Here is a 21,887-nt window from a genome sequence, read left to right as displayed (position 1 = left end):
CTGTTCTCAAATTTGTATACATATTTTCCATCCATGCCTTAATAATTATATTAAATAGGTATGCATCCATAAAAATCTGTAACAGTGTTGTTTTGTATTTTAAACATTTGCACAAATGGAATCATACTGTACACATCTTTCTAGAACTTGGCTTTTAAAAATTCATATTGCATTTTTTTATTGTTTTAATTTAATTTTTTAAAAATATGGAATGCTCCATGAATTTGCTTCTTCTCCCTGTACAGGAGCCTTGCCAGTGTTCTCTGTATCATTCCAGTTTTAGTCTACATGCTGCTGAAGTGAGCACATCTCATCTATCCTTTAAACTGCAGTGTGTGTTTGTGTACAGTAGAGTTTATTTATCCATCCCCCTATTGATTGACATTCATCCATCTCCCCCTCCCCTTTAGTTTTTCTCTCCTGGAGTTACAAGCAGTATAATGATGATCATCTTTATGTGAGTTTTGTGTGCACATGTGTGAGAGTTTCTCTTAGATAGGTACATATCAGTAATGTGTTGACTATGGACGTACCATCTTCCTTCATATTTATTACATATTATCAGATTACTCTTCATGGTGATTATAATGCTATTTCCTCTTGCCAGCTATGTATTTTCCCATACCCATACCAACAAACTTCTGGTATTGTTAAACTGTTCTTTTTCTTCTCATCTTTACTTGCATTTTGGTAATTAGTAGAACAAAGAGAATTTTTTAAAAAAATTTTTAAGCATTTATGACAGAGAGTATGGGGGGAGTATGTGGGGAAGGGCAGAGGGAGAGAGAGAGTCCCAAGCAGAGTCCTTGCTGAGCCCAGAGCGTCTCCCTGGACTTAATCCCATGACCCCAAGGTCACAATCCAAGCTGAAACCAATAGATGCTCAACTGACTGCTGTACACAGTCTGTGTACTGTAGAAAAATTTGTTTTTAAAAATGGGAAGACTGAACAGTACCACAACCCACTTGATTTAACTGGCACTTCCAGATCATATGTGTTGGGGCTATTCAGCTTTTCTCAACAAATTTTAAATAGCTGACAACATATTAATGTGTTCTCTGGCAACAGTGGAATTAATGGAAATCAGCAACAAAATAATGCCTGAAAATTAATATAAATTAGTGTCTATTTAATTACAAGTACAATTATTTAATTACAATTAGTATTAATTATAAGTGAAACAATAAATACACTACCAAATGTACATAGATCAAAGAAGAACTCAGTAGGGAACTTAAAAAATTTTTGAAGTGAATGAAAATGAGAGCACTATATCAAAATATATGGGATGCAGCTGAGTAATACTTCTGGGAAAATAAAACATTAAAAACTTAATGTTAGGGAATAAGATAGTTCAATGTTAAATTAGGAAAAGAAGAGAAAATTGAACCCAAAATGCACAGACGGAAGTAATATAGGTAAGAACAAAAATCATTGAAGTTAAAGCAGAAAAAGTGGGAGGAAAATAAAATTTCTAGAAAGTACAATAAAATTGCTATATCTCTAGCTAGATTGAACAAAGAAAAAGAAAACACAAATTATCAATATTAAGAATAAAAGGGAGGGGCGCCTGGGTGGCTCAGCGGGTTAAAGCTTCTGCCTTTGGCTCGGGTCGTGGTCCTAGGGTCCTGGGATCGAGCCCTGTGTCAGGCTCTCTGCTCAGCAGGGAGCCTACTTCCTCCTCCCTCTCTGCCTGCTTCTCTGCCTACTTGTGATCTCTGTCTGTCAAATAAATAAATTTTTAAAAATCTTTAATAAAAAAAAGAATAAAAGGATAAAAGGGAGACATCACAACAGTTTCTTCAGAATTAGAGTTATAATAAGTTAATACTGTGAACAACTTTATGTCAAGGAAGTTCATAACACTAGGTGAAAGGGACAAATCTTTGAAAGATACATATTAATAAACTGACAAAAATAATGTGGAACTCCTGTGAAGCCCTAAATATAGTACAGTTGAATTTTGTAGGTTAAAATTTCTCCCACAAAGAAAATTCCAGGTCCAAATGTATTTGTTAATGAATTTTGTTAATCATCTATGGATGAAATACCAGATTCTTTAAAATCCTATGAAAGGGACAGAACAGTTCCCAGTACTTTGAGTCCAGAATTATCTTGATATCAAATCAGGATATCAGGATATCAAATCCTGATATCAAAATGAGTCCAGAATTATCTTGATATCAAAAACAGGTAAAGAGGGGCACCTGGGTGGCTCAATTACTTGGGTGTCTGACTCTTGATTTCAGCTCAGGTCATGATCTCAGGGTTATGGGGTTGAGCCACACATCGGGCTGTGTGCTGGGAGTGGAGCCTACTTAGGATTCTCTCTCTCTCTCTCTCTCTCCCTCTGCTACTCCTTCCCCCATCTCTCTCTCCCTCTAACAAACAGACAAATGAAAACCAGAAAAAGATACTGCCGGGGTGGGGGGGAACTATAGTCTAGTTTCACAGGACCATAGATACTAAAATACCAAATATTAGCAGATCAAATTCAGCAATAGGTTAAAAAGAGTAATATATCATGACTAGGAAGGTTTCACAAGAATACAAGGATGGCTTAGCCTTAAAAATATCTATCAGTGTCATTCACTATATTGAAACAAAAGAAAGAGAAAAACTATACAACAATGCCAATGAATACAGAAAAAGAGTTTGACAGAATTTAACAGTAATTTCTGATAAAAATTCTTAGCAAACTAAGACAAGATTGTACCTACCAAAACCTGTCAATGCACATCAACAAAACAAAACAAAAACACATGATTGACATAATTTTTAAGAGCAGAAGACTGTGTGTGTATTATCAGTAATAAGATGAGGATATCCATTTTAACTACTTCTATTCAATCTTGCACCAGAGGTCTTAACCAGTACCATAAAAAAAGTAAATAAACTAATTTAAAAATTAAAGATGTGTAGATAGAACAGAAGGAGGTAAAATTGTTTTTATTTGCAGACAATGTGGTTATACATGTGAAAAATCCTAAGGAATCCATAAAATACCTACTAAAACTAAAAAGTTTGGGACGTTTGGGAAGTTTGGGGTCAGAAGGTATAATGCCAATTTACAATAAATGAGTGTATATGTAATGGCCAATAGACACATGAAAAAGTTCTCAACATCACTCAGCAAATTGAAACCACAGTGAGATAGCACCTCACACCAGTCAGAATGGCTAAAATGAACAAGTTAAGGAGAGGACAGATGTAGGCAAGGATGTGGAGAAAGGGGAACCCTCCTACACTGTTGGTGGGAATGCACGCTGGTGCAGCTACTCTGGAAAACAGTATGGAGGTTCCTCAAAAAGTTGAAAAGAGGGCTATCCTATGACCCAATAGTCTCACTACTGAGTATTTACCCTAAAGATACAAGTGTAGTGATCCGAAGGAGCACATGCACCCAAATGTTTATAGCAGCAATGTCCACAATAGCCAAACTATGGAAAGAGCCTAGATGTCTGTCGATGGACATCTGTATGTATGTGTGTGTGTGTATATATATATATATATATATATATATATATAATGGAATACTATGCAGCCATCAAAACCCACAAAATCTTGCCATTTTCAAAGACATGGATGGAGCTAGAGGGTATTATGCTAAGTGAAATAACTCAATTAGAGAAAGGCAAATATCATACAATCTTCTGATATGAGGAATTTTAGAGTCAGGGCAGGAGGTCATTGGGGGTTGGGTGGAAAAAAATAAAATGGTGGGATTGGGAGGAAGGCAAACTGTAAGAGACTCTTCATCTCAGGAATCAAATCTGAGGGTTGCTACAGGGTTTGTAGGGGAGGGATAGGGTGGCTGGGTGATGGACACTGGGAAGAATATGTGCTATGATGAATGCCGTGAATTGTGTAAGACTGATGATTCACAGACCTATACCCCTGAAGCAAGTAATACATTCCATGTTAACTAAAAAAAAAAAAAAAAAAAAAAAAAAAAAAGTGTATGTTTGTGTGTGTGTGAGAGAGAGAGACAGAGACAGAGAGAGGAGACATCACTTCTTTTCTCCTTTGCTTCTAGCATCCTCCTGCTCACCTCTGTAGGTCTACACAGTATTTAGCTTACTACATGTGAAACTTGAATGAGATAGTTGTTCCAGTATAATTATTACTGATCAAACATAAAGTTGAGGCAGCTAAAACTTCTTTCTTAGGTATCTCTACAACCTGGATATTTATTTTAATTCCTGAAGAGTTTCAAGATTATTTTCTTCTCTTCAAAGGAATAGTTGGGCACTGTCAAGAAATAGAGAAAAAATTGAGTCAGGGCTTAAAAAGCAAGATGATAATTTTCAACATATGATGTTATTTATTATATATATTATAATGCATTTCAACCATAAAGTTAAACTCTTACCATTTTAAAGTTCTATAGAAAAAGTTGCTTAAAAACTCGCTCTGTAGAGGTGCCTGGGTGGCTCAGTTGGCTAAGCATCTGACTTGCTATCAGCTCAGGTCATGATCTCAGGACTGTGATTTCGAGTCCCATGTCAAAGTTCTGTGCTAGGTGTGGAGCCTACTTGTGATTCTCTCTCTCCCTCTCCCTTTGCCCCTCCCCCTTTAAAAAACAAAAATAAAAAAATATCACTCTGTAGTAAGTCAATTTGAGTATTTCTATTTTTTGGCATGTGTATATGCCAAAAAATAGAATTATATATATGGTTTTATAATAACATAGGGCAGATCCAGTTTAGCATCTTGCATAACATCTTACTTCTGTTCTAAATGGTCAGATTCCTATTCATGGATCATTTTATATATATATATATATAGAGAGAGAGAGAGAGAGAGAGAGAGAAATATGATTAGCATATATATTAATGGAACTGAATTTTAAAGTTTTGTGTGTTTCTTTTTGTGTATGTAAATAATAAATACATTTATTCTTTCTGTTGGCATCTATAGTGAAATCTAGATAGCATAACATCTAGATGAACTGTCTCAGTTTGGAATAATATCAGTTTGTTGAAATAATTACTTTCAGTTTGCAGGAGTGGTCTGTGTTCTTACTAATTAGGAGGGTAATTCAATAAAACATGTGTCTTCAACTCTTTAAAGCAACTTATTCTTGCTTATCCTGAATCAGTGAGAACTGTAATTCATATGTATTCTTTGGGTAGTTGTTGAATCAAACCTGAAGAGTTTCATACCCATATATGGATTTGAAGTCTACATGTTGGATAAGTTGAATAAATAATAAGTCCCAGATAAATTGCAAGACCCAAAGAAAGCATGAGGCAATGCTGTAACTCTGTATTGTGTGGGTGGTGTGATTTTTAGGCCTCTGGTTTTATTTACTTTCTGCTAGAGATCCTATTAACAGTCATAGCCCAGGAAACATAGCAGGCTTTTGCATTGAATTGAAAATCTTAGCTATCTAGAGATAAAATACTTAGGGCTTTGTAAGGTAGAGTACAGCATAGTTCGCTCTCTGTAGAGATTTATAGTTGTATAAAGTGCTTTCACATATATCATTTCATTTAATGGACAGGAAGCTGTTATCCATAAGATAGGAAAGGGTTGCTTTAATTTCACTCTTAATGTTGCCTTTGTCCTGGCTAAGCTTTACACAGACACTCACACCCATTTTTATCTGCCAAGCATCAGCCTAGCTCCTAAGGCTGAAAAGTGAACCAAATTTGGCAAGAGTGTTCTTTAAACGAATGAGTGGTGTTTAAGGAAATTAATCCAGAGTATAGAATACATTTAAAAATGTTACAAAGCCTCAGTAGTCTATGAAGATCAGACTTTTAATGTCTCAACTGGGCCTATCTAGCTTTCTTTCATAGTTTTGGTTTACTATCCAGGTCAGTAGGTAGTAATTCTGACATCATTATCCTATATGGGCTAGGATGTATCGAGTGCCCATTATGAAAAGTAAAGTGTGATTTATACGCTTAATTAAATCAGTTGGTGGGTCTTCTCATCTTCAGCTCATGATCAGAAGAAAAAGAAAGGTGATGTGCAGAAATGAGAAAAAAACAGTGCCCCTTGAATTCTCTTTCTTGTGTTCATCTGTGTGATATGGAACGTGTTAGTCATCTGTGAGTTGTTTGTTTGTTTTTTTAATTTAATTTTTTTCCCAGTGTTCCAGAATTCATTGTTTATGCACCACACCCAGTTCTCCAAGCAATACCTGCCCCCATTAATACCACCAGGCTCACCCCATCACCCCTCCCCCCAAACCCTCAGTTTGTTTCTCAGACTATGAGGTCTTTTTGGTAGCCACTGTGATCTCATCTCTGTAGCCTCCGGTTGGATGCTCAGTGAAGTCTCTATGAAGAAGCCCATTTCAAAACCTACTGGCCTATGGCAGCTTCAGTTTTCAAACAGAACCACAAGGCCCTTAACCTTTCCTTTTTTAATTCAGTGATCTCAGAGCTTCCATTTTATCTTTTATGAGAATCTTTTCGGGATCATTGGCTCTTAGTTTCCTGGATGGATGCACAGCTCAGTTATAATTTCCCGAGATTGCTTGTTTTCACATTTTCTGGGAAACATATTCTGAGTTATACAGATGCTTTGATGAGTTCTACCTTTTGTGATTGGGGCTCTTTGGCTTTCTTATTTGGAAGGGTACATAGTGTTTGTTTTGAACATTGCAGTTGATGAGAATTTTTTACAGGTTAAACTTTTAATTTCTCAGGAGTTGGGATCAACACACCTTACCATTTTTTACTCTAACAATGGCAGAAGTAAGAACCAAGGAGGTTATATAACTTGCTTATGCTTACATCATGTGACAAAATACTGGATTTAGTCTTTGCATGGCCATGTCCTCTGCCTTATCCTTTATGGTTAAGGTTTGTTCTGGATAGGTTGAATTGTATGAAATTGTCAATATACGAATGTCTGACATACAATAAAAAGCAATTTCATATGCTACAGCCTATACACATACCCCAAGCACTGAAAAACTCCATTGAGGAAGAGCTCCTTCTACATGCAGCTAAAACTGAATACATATATATATTTTTAAATTTGTACGAAGTTTACAGGGAAAAAAAAAAACCTTAGTCATTAGTAATTGCAAGTGGAATGCTCGAGGTAACAAGCTTACTTGTGGAGCTTCTTGGCTTCTTAAATTAAGAGTATGGACTCAGGAGCCCTTGTGTGGGTTTGAATCCAAGTTCCCCTATTGTAATCATCCTGTGTTACCTTAGACAATTAACTTACCCTCTCAGTGTCTGTGTCTTCACCTTTTAAGGTACAGTAAGTTACTTCAAGATTATCTGGCATCACCATAAGGGCTTAAAATGTGTTTAAGCAAAATGGAAATGAGGAATGGAAAATATTTTTGTCTGTGCATGAAATAATCTTCTAGACTTTTAGAAATGCCTACCAGATATCTTTAATTAATTAAATGAATGAGGAATATTAAATTAGGTTGATAAGTAGTGGTAGACCCTTGGGTGATTTGTACACCAATCTGTTTAAATATGTCCAAAAGAAAACCTATAAACCTAATTAGCCCTTGCATTCCAGGAAATGTCTTTTGGTTGGTTGAGCAGTTAAATGAAGATCTCTCACTAACATTCTTCCACCAAAATCCCTTTCAAATTTTTAATGCTAAAGTGGCCTCTAGGATCTGATTTCCAAAAGGACTCTGACACTTCCCCATTCAAGTACAAATAAATGTCATAGTGACTTCTCATGGCCAAGTGAGCAAAGTAACTATAAAATACACACCTGCAGAGATGATGGGTTGATTTCCTTGTTTTCCTATAACCTTCACTTTCCTACACAGCCTTCAAAAATTACAGAAGAATTTGTAGGAAGCAGAAATGAGAAGAGAATGAGCATGGGTAGCCTCCTAGGGACTGTGTTAAGTACTATATAAGGTAAGAATCAATGTGTAATATTGTATGATAGGTACACAAAGTGCTAAAATTCATGTGTTGAGTCTACCAAATAAAAAATAATTCATTTCGAGCTTATGATAGGTGGAATAAGTACTGGCCATGTGGCATTAAAGTCTAGTTAGGTAACAAGACAAGAAAGTCCTTAACCCTTCAAATAAATCCATGTGTTCTGCTACAGATAGGTCATTTCATCCTAGATTGCTAAGAGAATTTACAGAGTAAATTTTCCCCATCTTCCATTGAAATTGATAACACATTTAGCATTAATGAAAGAAGGCACTGAGTGGTAGTTGTTCTAACTTTTTATTTGAATTATAAACAAATGTTATATTTCAGAATAGTTAATTGCAAAGGATGGAGGAGGAGGTGGGCCTGACAGAGACAAGTATTCACTTGGGGTTACTGATGCATTCTTCTCTTACTTCACCCGCAGCAGCTATGGGAATAGCTGACCATGCAGTCCCTCCTTCTTGATACATGTCTCTGTCACTTGCCATCCAGCCCGTACTGCACCCTGACTGCTCCCTCTCTCTGCTTCATTGACCATTCTTCTTCTCTGTACTTCCCTAACAGGGGTAACCTAGTGCTCAGTCATGGGCTTTCTTATTTGGGGATCTTACCCAGTCTCATAGCTTAAATGTCAACTATAACGCCAGGGATTCCAAAATAGGTAATTCTAATTTAGACCTCTCTGTTGAGCTCCAAATTTGTATGTCCAGATATGTATTTGACTTTTCCACATGAGGTCTAATAGATATATCAAACTTGTTTCAAACTGAAGTCATCATTTCTTCCACTCCAACTCTAAATTCTCCTCTCCGTTTTGTCCTGCTGATGGTCATTCGGCAAGGGCCAAAGTTGTAGTGTTGTCCTGAATTCCTTTCTTTCCTTTGGAGTGCACATTTAAACATCGCGAGCTCTACCTTCTACTTGAGCCACTGATAACCTGTCTTCATGTGGCCTTTCTCCCACCTATAGTATATACTCAGTATGGCCACTAGAGTGAATCTTTTTAGATAGGTCCAAGCATGCTCATCATAGTACTTGTAAAAACAATACATACGTAGTGGAAATTTAAAACATGAGTGCAAAACATACATCTTCAGTGTAGTAGTTGTCTCTTAGCAATAAGAGAAGGGAATTGGTTTTGGGAAGGTGTGCAGGTCCATTTCAACTGAATCAAGAGATTGTTATATTTTTTAAAAAATTATCTACAGTACATAAATGTGAACATTTCTTAAATACTGAGAATGGATTCTTAGACACTCTGTTGTCTTGTATATTTCTGACAGTTTGAAATATTTCCTAAAAAAGAATGGTAAATAATTATAAATAAAAGTACTTCCTCTCTTGTTGTCCTATACCAGTCTATACCAGGTTCTTAATGTGCTACTTTTCTTATAATCTGTTACTTCAACTCATCCTAAGTTCTAGACATTTTTTAATTGAACATTCACTTCCATACCTTAAAAACAAAGAAAATAATATGTAAGGATGATGTTGATAAACTAGCAAGCATCCAAGTAAAACGAAAAGAATGAAGACAGATTTCGTATCAGGGATGGTTACAGTAACTGGCCACATACAGAGAGGACACGAGAGTATTTGTCCTGTATTTGAAATGTGGAAAGGTGCTTAGGAAGTACAGTCAGGACTCATGATTTAACGTGGTGGTGAAGAAGCCTTCTGGACCTTTTTAAGAAATATTTCTGAGACTTACTGCTGTCCATTAGAGGCCTGGATTGCTTCAGAGCCGTGACTGCCGTCTTAATGATTGAAATGCGTAAGCAGAATATTAAATATTTACCAGAGGTGTTGATGAATGATTTCTTCTCTGGTTGGAATTTGGAACAAAGTGACCCCTAATTTCTGGTTTGGATATGTTCTTGTTTAATGATGTCTTTTTTACAACGTGATGCATGGATGTGATATTCCTGATGTGGTCTGGTGTGTGCAGAGTGCTTTGGATTTCCTGGTTTTTGCCAGATTTTTTCAGCTCCTCAGGTGTATGACCTCTTAAGTTAGCCTGATATTACCATAGCTTTTTAAGCCCATGTACTCATTGTTGGGACAAAAGAGAGAGTAGAGAAAGGTGGGGAAAAAGGAAGCTCAATTGTGTTCTTTCAATACTACCTAGTCACAGATTAGTATTTGGGGATCGTGAAGTTAAGAAACAGGCCATGTAAGGAAGAACTTTGTTGGCACAAGATTTATTTTTCCCTCTAAGTTGGTAAAACACCAATATAATTTCTTGGAAATTACCTAATGCCATTCAAAATGGGAATAAGGGGAGAATATTTGAATTATTCAAGGGTCCTAAATGGAAAAGTAATAACACTTTCTGCATATGTGCATGCAAAATGAGAAAGAAGACTTAAAATCGACAATAAGGAAACTCCTTATTTACAGATCTTCCTTGATTGATGATGGGTTTGCCTCCCAATAAACCCATCACAAATTGAAAACAGTGCAAGTTAAAAATGCATTCACTTCACCTAACCTACAGAACACCATCCCTCAGCCTAGCCTACCTTGAATGTGTTCAGAACACTTACCTTAGCCTACAGTTGGGCAAAATCATTCAGCACAAAATAATATAGTATTGTCTATTTTATGTTATTTATTGAATACTGTAGTGAAAGTGAAAAACAGAATGGTTTCATGGGTAGGAGGCGAGTCAGTTATAGGAGGCGAGTCAGTTGCTTACCTGCTGCCCAGACTCACGAAAGAGGATTCTATGCATGTCACCAGCCCAGGAAAAGATCCAAAGTTAGGATTCTTTTATTAAAGATTTTATTTATTTATTTGAGACAGACACGAGTGAGAGAGAGAGCCCATTGGGCTTAAGGGCAGAGGGAGAAAGAGAAACAGGCTCTCCACTGAGCATGAAGCTGATAGAAGACTTGATCTCAGGACGCTGAGATGATGACCTGAGCCAAAGGCAGACGCTTAATCAACTGAGCCACCCAGGCACCCCCAGATTCAGATTCTGAAGTATGGTTTCTACCGAACATGCATGTCTTTTTACCATCGCCAGGTTGTGTTCTTATAAGTCAACCCCGTTGTAATTGGGGGACTGTCTGTATTAGCAAAGATGCTTAAGACTGGCTGTTTTAACACATTTAGTGCCCTGCTATATTTGCTGCATCTGGGCACATCCGCTGACCTGCAGTATGCCCTCAGTAAATAATGTCGAGTAAATTAGTTATTTTGACCTTTAGTTATTTGACCTTTAGTTGAATCTGGAAAAGAAGTTGCAGCACATTTTCCATGTCTCTGAGTACCAGTGCTATGGCCCTTGATGAGTTTGCTCCACTGATCTTGTTTCCATGGTGAAGTGAGTTCGCATAGACTCCCTAGGGGTATGTAGGAGGTTGGCAATGGCTCTGTTAATTGTGAGGTCACCAGTAAGACCTGGCAGTGAGGAGTACATCCCCACATCACAGCTGTGCAGCTTCCTCAGTGGTCTCATTCAGTTCCACTGGAAGCACATAACTGGGCTGGAATTCCATGAGATAAGTGCTGTAGGGGCTCATCACCATGGTGAGTGGCTCTGCAGAGTCACCGAGTGACTAACCCTTTAAGGACGAGGTGTACAACAGAACAGGCACCCACCCGCTCACGAAGTGCTGGGGCGAGCAGCGAGCTGGAAGCCAACTGTTAAAAAAGCACATCGGCAAGCAGGGTTAGTTAAGAAACTGAAATTCTCCTTGTGACTCAAGAAAACGGAACACGTAAAATTCTCGGACTGGCCGCAAAACAAAAGTCACGTTTTGTTAGGACTTTGGAGAACCCTGGTTGATGTAGGCAGCAGAGGGTTTTTCTGTTTGGTTTTTGCTGTTGAATTCAACAGAAGCATGAGCCCGTGTATTTGATCATCTTGTCTAGGACTAGTGAATTAACCCAAGCAGTGTGGGTTGGAGTGAACTGGTCGGAGTGAACTGAATGAGAGCTTATTCCTGCCTTTTGTTTTTTTTTAAGCCACTTCTAGAAAGAGTTAATTCTTGTTTTAAAAAAATCGACTAGATCCTACTTTTCCGTTAACCTCACTGGCCCTTCCTTTGCTGATTCCTTCTCTGTTTCTCAATGTTAGGGTCGTCTGGGTTTGGTTGTAGCCTCTCTTTTGCTCTTTCTCTACACTCCCTTTCTGGATAACATCAGTCTTCCCTGCGGACTGAAAACTTATCTTTTTGTTGGCGGCTCCCAGACATATGTCTCCAGCTCAAAACTGCACTAAGCTCCATATTCCAACTGTCCACTTGATTTCTCCACTTGGAAATTTCACAGATACATCAAACCTAATAAGGTCCTTTGATTTACATCTCAGTCACAGACTTTATCTCCCCTGCTGGTGTACTTAAGCTAGAAACCCTGAAGTCATCCTGAATTCTCTGCGCTACTGTCACTCCATGTCCCAGCATGTAAACCATTAACAAATTGGAGTGGTCACCCTCTGTATGAGTATCTAAAATCAATCTCAAATGTGTTTCCTTTTCTCCACATCCTTAGCTCAGCCACTGTGTGTTCCCCCTTTGATCCCCCCGAGTCACCATAGGCTTGCTCTTTAATCGTTCTAGCTCACTTCAGACTGGTCTCCCTGATTCTCCTCTCTGTACTCTGTTTTCCAAAAACAGAACAAGAGTTACTTTCTTCGAAATTTCTTTCAGATTATGCCATCCATTATTGGTTGCTTCCGGTTACATTTCCAATAAAATCTCAATGTCTTCTCGTGATCTTCAGAGCTCTCCATGAATCGTGGCCTGCCAATGCTTCTGTTCTGTTTTGGCTACTCTCCTTATTTGTCTGTGACTCCTGCCACTGCCTCAGTCTCTGTGTCGATCCTTTCATGTTGTCCTCGCTCATCGATAGGTCTTCCTCACTATAGACTTTAAACCAGTGCCACCATTATTAATTGCTTTAATTACAGCAGTGCCCTCTCCCAACAAGTCTTATTCCTCCATTTCAACCTCTGTTTTAAACTATAGTATAATCTAAGTCACATTTATATACTGTTTGTAAAGTTAATACTTATAAAATTGGGGTGGAAAAAATAAACTATCTTGCTCTCTCTTTTTTGTGCTTGATTTCTGCCTTCTGGGAGCAAGCACATTTCTCTTAGTACTTCCCTTGCCTCTGTCTTGCAAAGGAATACTGTTACATTATTTATCCTTTGGTTTTCATTTTTAAAATAAAATTTACTGTAGCATAACTATATATAGAACACAGACTTATGTTGTAATAAATAATAATTAAAAGGTATATATTTTTGTAAACAGAAAGTCAATCTGTTGAGTTCCTCCCAACTCAACTCTGTTGAGTTCTTCCAGGGCCATAGTCTTGATATACAGCATCTTCTGCCAAATATACCAATCTTCTCTTGCCTGTAGGCTTTTTGATATGGCTGGCTCCTTCTTCGGATCTTGCCTCCGATGCTCACTCCTTAGAGAGGTCTTAGTGGGCCACCCCATCTCAACCTCCATTCTATTTCTCTCAGATCTTTGTTTCTTCAATGATACTTTTCACAATTTCTAATTCCTTAAATATATTTGTCTGGATACCTGATTTTTCTGTCTTTCTCCCTAATATATAAGGACCGTAAAGATAGGAATTAAAATCTCTTTTCATTTTTGAAGCATTAGTGCCTGCGTGCTGACATGTAGCAGGTTTTCAATAGGTACATTTGTAACATGTAATCATCAGGAAGATATAGTAGGACACAATAACTTTGGCTAGACTGGTTGATAAACTTAGAAGTAGATTCAAAACTGAATTTTCTGCCTATTTTTCAACTCATGTTTTTGCACATTCAAAGACTCCATAAAAATCTGAGGGATGGGGCACCTGGGTGGCTCAGTCATGTAGGCATCCAACTTTTGATTTTGGCTCAGGTCATAATATCAGGGTCATGAGATCAAGCCCCATGTCCAATTACACGCTCAGTGAGGAGTCTGCTTGGGATTTTCAACATAGTTACAGCTTCTCTTTATAATTATACTTGTGATGTTGCTTATCTTTAATGGAGTTAAAAAGGAACATTTTGAAATTGTTTTAAAATGCAACTCTCTGTCAAATGCTGGTGAAAAGTTAGAGGAGGCCAATGGTTTTCAAAAAAGAATGGGAGAGAAAGCATATTTTTTTCATTGGTAAGAGTGACATGTATTCCTGAGTAATTATTATGGAGATAAAATAAGACTGTTGAAAGAACATAGCACAGAAGGTCATCATGAAGCATCCCTTGTAAAATCTCTAGCCAGTGTCCAAGAAAAGATAAATAGTCTAAAAACCACAGGAGGATTTCATCAGGGTTTATTTTTGAATATGTATCAGATAAATGATACTGTCATGGAATGCCCCTGAGTTCCTTTCCAGTCATTATTTTCCCAGGAATCTCTGCACTCCAGGCATTCTAACCTTGCTTTTCCTTACACATGCTAAGCTGGTCCCCTCTCAGGGTCTTTGTTTCTCCTTCTGCCTAGAATGTTTTCCCTCCTACTTGCTCTGGCCAACTCTCAGATCTCTGCTCAGATGTCACTTCACCCAAAAGACCTTCCCCGCATCACTCTCTAATCCTTGAACTGCTTGGCACCTGAATTCATACTGTACACATAGAACTTTTCACTGAGTAAACAGGACTCAAAGGATGCTGTCATGAAACTGGGGGTTTATTCCCACTGGGTTTCTTTCTGGTGTTGTTCACACTTAGGTTGTGAGAAGTCACTTGGTAAATTTAGTCACAAAAAGTCTCTGGTAGTTAAAATATTTATCCTCTAATCAGCAAAACTTCCAAATTTCCATAGAGTTAGTCTCTCTGCCACATGCCTTCCGCATTCAGGCTTGCTTAGAGCTACTTACTTGCAGTGAAGAAGGGGGAAGGAAGTCAGAGTCCTTGCTGTTTCCCCACCCAGGGCTTCCATTTCTCCTGCTCAGTGCCCTGAGCTTCCTCTGACTCCTCGAGGGCAGAATCTGTAAGGGAAGCAGGAAGGAGGAGTATGTTTGGGTGACTAGTGATGTCATGGCTTGGTGACAGAGTCATGGCATGGTAATTGTGTGATGGGATAGTGGTATTGAGCATTATATTTGATAGTTGCTTAAAATGGTGACTCTGTATCTCATGGGCCACACTTATGAGTTCTTGGGAGGCTGTCCTCTTCAGATATACCCCTCAGTCTCTTGGGGTTTCACAGTTGTCTTTTGAAGAGGGCTGGTTTGTCTTCTCTAGTTGATCACTTTCAGTGCCTGCCTTGTCCCTTAGGTATATGAGGGGATACGTCCAGGCTATATTTGAAACTGTGTGTGTGTGTGTGTGTGTGTGTGTGTGTGTGTGTGTGAAATAGAACACAGTCATAAATGAATGTCTAAACCATCAGGGTAAAGCTTATTAACAGTGATAGAGCAATTTTATGTGTAGCTTTGACTCAGTCAAATAAATAGCAAATTGTATCCCTTCCTGGAGTGTGGGTAAATTGGTGACAGGTCTTGCCAGCCTGGACCATCACTGCTGTCCCTGACCTCTGACTGTACAAAGTCAATCCTCATTTATTGAACAGATGATCAAATGAAAGAATAGCTAATAAATTATGATATGTTTAGAGGGTACACATTTATTCAGCAATTAAAAACCAGACTTATAAAAATTATTTAATACCATTAAGAAACAAAGTAGCATTGAAGCTATTCTTAAATGGAAAAGTAAAGTAGAATATAAAACTTGAACAAATGTGTGCATGTGGGGGCGCCTGTGGGTTAAACCTCTGCCTTCGGTTCAGGTCATGATCTCAGGGTTCTGGGATTGAGCCCCACATCGGCCTCTCTGCTCAGCAGGGAGCTTGATTCCTGCTCTCTCTCTCTGCCTACTTGTGATCTGTCTCTCTCTGTCAAATAAATAAAATCGTTTAAAAAAAATGTGTGCATGTGTAGAGGCACACATGCACACACACACACAGGTACATACCCACATATCTACTTGTGTGTCTTTGTGTATGTTAATAGACTAGGAATAAATATACACATACCTGTGTAATCATCCTATATGATACGGGATTTGGGATCATGATTTGCTTTTTTAAAATTATATCTTTTAAGTGTCTTGCTATTAAACGTTCTGGTTTTATGATCTGGAGACATTTTAAGGAAGAAAATAGAAAAGAGAATTGTAAAACAAAGAAGGAAAGAAAAACTCAGTACTTGAAATGTTCTCCCAAATCAGTCTTGGGCGAGTGACTGCGTTCATAGCTCTGAGGCGGGTCTGGGGGTGAAACCCTCAGCCCTCTCAGAAACCCGTTGTGCCTTCGGCAGCTAATGTGTCTCATCATATAAAACAGTCAGCTCAGGATAAAGTTCAGAGACTAACACAGTATTTTTGTCTTCTGCTTTGTGAGGGATGGGACCTGGCCTTGCTGTTGATATCAAATTTTGGACATCTACGATTCGTGAGGTGTTGTGCCTGACCTCAAACCCTCAGTGCAAAATTTTTTAAAGATGAGAGTTATTTGGAATAACAGTGATATGGCCTCAGATGGCCTCACAAAGGCACTCTTTGGTTTGAATCCTGTCTTCACCACATACTGATTTGTGACCTTAGGACGCAGTAAATCTTTTTGAAACTCACTTTTTTCAACTATGAAACTAGTGAAGTTAGCCTACATGGCACAAGCTTGCTGGTTGATTAAGTGAAAACATATATACACAGTGTCTGGCATTCAGGCATATTATTTTCTTACATTATTGTTTCCTTGCAAATATTTTAGAAGAAGTAAAGAGAAAAAGACTATATTTTCTTTAGCTTAGGTAACTAGAGATGCGTTTGAGGCATGAACAGAGATACACATTCAGAGAGAAGCACTGGTGTGGGAGAAGGATTACACATCTGAAGTGAGGGGATGAGAAGTGAACAGGGAGGATCATGGATCTTCAATGAAGTAGTGGGCTGAGAGGGGGATTGGGGATTTGGGTATTGGCTCCATAGAGGGTGTTATAAAACCTTTGGGAGGGATTACTGCAGACAGCAGTTGCTGACCAAAGATCTGCTTTGGAGTGAGGAACGTGACCAGTTTAAGGAAACAAACAGTTGCTAGAGAAGAGAGCAAGAGCAATGTAATATTCCTGGAGAAGAAAAGTGGTCAAGGGCCAAATGCCTCAGGGAGGAGAACAAAGGACAGGAAATGGTGGGCGGCCTTAGAACAATTTCCAGAGCTCAGTGGGGGAAAGGAAAATGCAGGTAGCACGCAAATTTAGAGTGATGTGTTAAAATCAAAAACAAATTTGGAAACTGAGAGTATTAGATTCCAGCCCTGATACTCGGATGAACTCTCTGTGTGATTCTAGGCAAGTTATGCCACATTTCCAAGTTTCGGTTTTCTTGATTTTAAACTCCATTGATGGCTCAGTGATTTCTAAGTTTGCTTCTACCCTCATAGGTTCAGGATACTTTCCGAAGCCTTTTGGCAAAGAAAGAAAACAGAATAATGTTAACAGTGTGGTCTCATGAAAGCTTTTTCTAAAGATGGAACTTGGGCTCACAAGGAAGGCAATGCTGGGAAAGCCGGAGTGGAGAAATTGAATAGTAATTTCCCTTTAGATGGAGTTTACTTAGAGTAGATGGAATAGATGGTCTCAAGCATTGAATGGATATGTTTTCTTTTTATCTCAAAAAGGAAGAGTATGTTAAGGTAAAAGCTACATTCCTTGAGTGCCTGCTGTATACTAGGCCTTATGTGTTGAAGGCAGGAAGTTGAGCTCTGTGCCCAAAGCCTCATGGTCTGATCAGGGACACACAATAACCATGACTATAGTGGACTGATTAGTGTAATAAAGGGAAAGGTACAGTGTAGAAGTGGATCAGGGAGGCACTGGTTACTTTGGTTGGCTTGTTTTTGAAGAAATAATCAAGAATGACTTTCTGGAAAGAGAAACCAGCATGTGCAATGTACCAAGATGTGATCATACAGCTAAAAGTTATTCTGAAATATGTTAAAATATGAAATTTGTTCACACAATTAAAATGTGTTTGTTGGGGGCACTGGGTGGCTCAATCGGTTAAGCCTCTGCCTTCAGCTCAGGTCATGATCTCAGGGTCCTGGAATTGAGCCCCACATCAGGCTCCCTGCTCAGTGGAGAGCCTGCTTCTATCTTTGCCTGCTGCTCTCCCTGCTTCTGAGTTCTCTGTCTCTCTGTCAAATAAATAAACAAAAATCTTTCAAAATGTGTTTGTTGTGGTTATATATAAAGTTGAAGTAGTAAAAATAAAACTGAAGAGGTAGGCAAGAGTTTATCATGACCTTATACTTGATATATCTTCACAAAGGATTTAGAATTTCCCCCTGTGGGCGTAAAGGGGGAACATCAAAAGGGTCAAGTCAGGAAGAGTTCAGCATTGTAAGACAGTAGGATAGATAGGGTGTCAGAAGTGTATTTTCATAGACTTGCTTGTATATATTGAATACACAAATGCATGAAAAATCACTGCTATTTATAGTATTATTAAAAATGATGTCTTTTGAATAAAGCATCGAACAAACCTACAGTATTATAATTTACATCAAGCCCTATATTATGGTTATACTCTGAACTATAAAATGCTTTATATACTTTATTTACTTAATGAGATGTATACTGTAACATTACTGTACAAAAAAATACTCAAATAAAGCCAAATGTACATTGCTCAGTTCAGGTAGAGCATCAGCCTTGTGTCTATAATATTTTCATAAGCGTCTCAAGATGCCAGATCTTTTCACAACTTCTGTAATTGCTGTGTAGAAACACAACATTTGGGCTTCTTTTAGAGCCTCACTAATTCTTTGATATACCTGTGGTCAGACATGATAGTAATCATCCTCAGAACCTCAAGACATTGACTTTCCTTTCATCATTTGATGTTTTCAATTATGTGGGTTCATCTTCTTCTTCTTCTTTTTTTTTTTTGCTACCTTTTCCCATCACTCTACTCAAAGCAGCCATCTTCTTAACTCTTAGCTAGACTCCACGTCCTCTTTACCTTTGCTCATAACATCTCCTCTCATGGGAACAGCCTTGTCCTCATCGTATCCAGATTCTGCTATCCCTCAAGACACTTCGGATCTCCTGAAATTATAATGATCTAACACATTCCTCATGTCCTTTAGCACTTATGCTATGGAGTTCTTATGATATGCTACATATTTTTAAAATAGGACATTATCAAAGACTGACAATATGCAGTTTGAGCCTCATATAAATATCTTCAGCCAACACATTGAAAGCTGACCCAGAAAACCAAGGTTCTGGAAAATAGTTTTCCAGAAAGAATCAGGGAAGAATGAAGAGAAAATCTGAGGTAACTATGGTAGTGTTTCAGTTCTGTGAGGGAATGGGCAGTGAGGTGGTGGAAGTAAAGTACCCTGTCAGTGAAGAGGGGGAACAAGAGTGGAGAGTGCCATGTTGTTTTCCAATTTTTACGTCACTTATAACAATTTTATGTATTTATTTATGAGAGAGAAAGAGAGTGCAGGAAGGACGGAGAAAGAGAGAGAGAGAGAGAATCTCAAGCAGACTTCCACTGAGAGTGGAGCTGGAGGTCTCAGGGCTCGATCTCACCACCCTGAGATCATGACCTGAACCAACACTGAGAGTCCAGTGCTTAGCTGACTGAGCCACCCAGATACCCCTAAGTCATTTTTAAGTTATGTTTGCATTAGAGTTTTAGGATCTATTTTTAAAAGACCATAATTAACTTGAATTTGAAAACATGAAATATTTATATTGGTTAATTGGAGCACTTCACCAACAGTATATTTGGCACATTTACCGAATCAAATCAAATTTGTGCTTAGAATATAGTGACAGTTCCAGTGCACCTACATGAAGATCATTTTCTTTGTTGTCTTAATAAAGCACAGAGGCATCTAAATAGAGAAATAAAATGTCAGAACTAGTAAAAAAAAAAAATGAATGGTAACATATTAATGTAATTGTACAAAATACAATTGTATTTTGAATTGCAAAATACCGAAATTCTTGCTAAATTGTGAAATCAAAGAATAACATTCAACGACAAAAGAACAGATGCCAGGGCGCCTGAATGGCTCAGTGTGTTAAAGCCTCTGCCTTCGGCTCAGATCATGATCCCAGGATCCTGGGATCAAGTCCCGCATCGGGCTCTGTGCTCAGCAGGGAGCCTGCTTCCTTCTCTCTCCCTCTCTCTCTCTCTCTGCCTACTTGTGATCTCAGTCTGTCAAATAAATAAATAAAACCTTTAAAAAAAAAAAAAAGAACACATGCCACCATATGAGAATATGCACATGATAACAGAAATAAGGTAGGGAACATCTGTTAAACTTAATTTCATTTCCAAATTTTGTGTGAAATGTCTCAAAACATTTAAAATCATTTTGAAAAATCTAAATAAGAGCAATCTGGGAGAAAAGTGCTTATAAGTCTTGCATTTATTTTAGATGGTGTGCTGTATGATATTCATTCACATTCTCTTTTCTTTCCGTCTGAAACTTAAAGGACAATGTTTGCACTAACATGAATGCTGCCGGATTATTGACCCTTGTGCGCAGGGACCCTTGTGCACAGAGGTCAATGGGAAACATGAGGCTTTCATGGTGACACCGAAGACCTCAAGTCTTTCTGTAGTTCTGCTTTAATAGAAGGAATTATCTTGAAAGATACTGACCTAAGCTAGAGCACTTTCCTTTCTTTAGGATACTATTCTGGTCTCAGATGGAAAACCCTTTCCTGAAGAAAGAACGCTAATCACTTAGTGCTAACTTTGCCCCAGAGTGAGCACACTGTAGTCAGACAGTAAATATGTATTGAATGAGTGAGTCACCATTTATAATTACTCCAACATTTTTTTCCTTTTCAAAAATGGCTTCTTGTTTTTAAAAATGTCTGCAGATAAAGTTCTAACCGACAAATAATTACTAGGAAGTGGTTTCCAAATCCTAACTTAATAAAAGTTTATTTCAGAAAATATTTAGTATGGTCCTATGGGAATACAAAGATGGATCAGTTTTGATTCTTTGGACTCCTGAGGTCACCACTTCATACTCAAATGTTTGGGTGCTTTGATTTCTTGTGGTTATTCTAATTAATAAAATAAAAATCATGGTGAGCATTTATTGAGTGGTTACCCAGTATCACATCCTATGATAAGAACATTACATGTGCTTGTCAAAAGTCAATGTTCTGCACAGTTCTACAGTTGTGTAGATTAAGTCACTGTATCTTTCTCAAAGTTGCTTAGTAGTAGGTTATGAATCCAAATAATCTTCAGTCCATAATCTGTTTTTGGAGTCATTAAATTTTGTATGTTGGTATGCAGTTCAATTTTATTTGGTTTATTTTTTTTTAGATTATTTATTTATGTATATGACAAAGACAGAGCGAGAGAGGGAACACAAGCTGGGGGAGAGGGACAGAGAGAACAGGCTTCCCATGGAGCAGGGGCCCCAATATGGGGCTCAACCCCAGGACCCTGGGATCATGACCTGAGCTGAAGGCAGATGCTTAAAAACTGAGCCACCCAGGTGCCCCTTGGTTTATTGTTCTAAATCCAACTATACTTACAACCTTTTGAAAGAATGTATCAGGTTATAAATTTGTGATTTAAGGAAACTGAGCATGTTCGTTTGAGATGTTCTTACTGAGCATCATAATACTTATTATTTTCATCATCAGCCACACTATCAGTTGTATTAGTGACCTTCAATACTGACTGAACCTCAGAAGCATACTGATACATGAGATAAGAGTAACATACTTTTGTATTTTCACAGCATGCATCAGGGATACATACTGTGATACCATCTACTCTCAATCCCTGTGTAGATGTACTACATCTTAATAATTATTACTTCAAGTTTTAAATATTTACTGTCCTTTTTTCTATTAAGGGAAGATTTTTTTGCCTTTTTCTGTAATTACTTCAAAATTCATTCTAGTTTTACATCGGAGACAATGAACACATGTGTGGAAAACAATTCATTGGGATTCATATTAAAAATATTTTTTTTGTTTACTTA

The 21,887-nt window shown here is 37.9% G+C and overlaps 1 protein-coding gene and 1 non-coding gene across 3 annotated transcripts in view; one reads left to right on the top strand and one right to left on the bottom strand.

Moving 5' to 3' along the window:
• Window positions 1-21,887, top strand: part of ADAMTS19 (ADAM metallopeptidase with thrombospondin type 1 motif 19) — a 252,739-nt gene that overhangs the window by 21,831 nt on the left and 209,021 nt on the right. The window lies entirely within an intron of this gene.
• LOC116587413 lies at window positions 201-307 on the bottom strand. Its single transcript, XR_004284428.1, has one exon. It is a non-coding gene; the product is annotated as a U6 spliceosomal RNA (small nuclear RNA).

The sequence above is a fragment of the Mustela erminea genome, chromosome 3 (assembly GCF_009829155.1).
Source record: "Mustela erminea isolate mMusErm1 chromosome 3, mMusErm1.Pri, whole genome shotgun sequence".
In the NCBI taxonomy this organism is placed as follows: Eukaryota; Metazoa; Chordata; class Mammalia; order Carnivora; family Mustelidae; genus Mustela; species Mustela erminea.
This window is presented reverse-complemented; position numbering and strand designations above follow the sequence as displayed.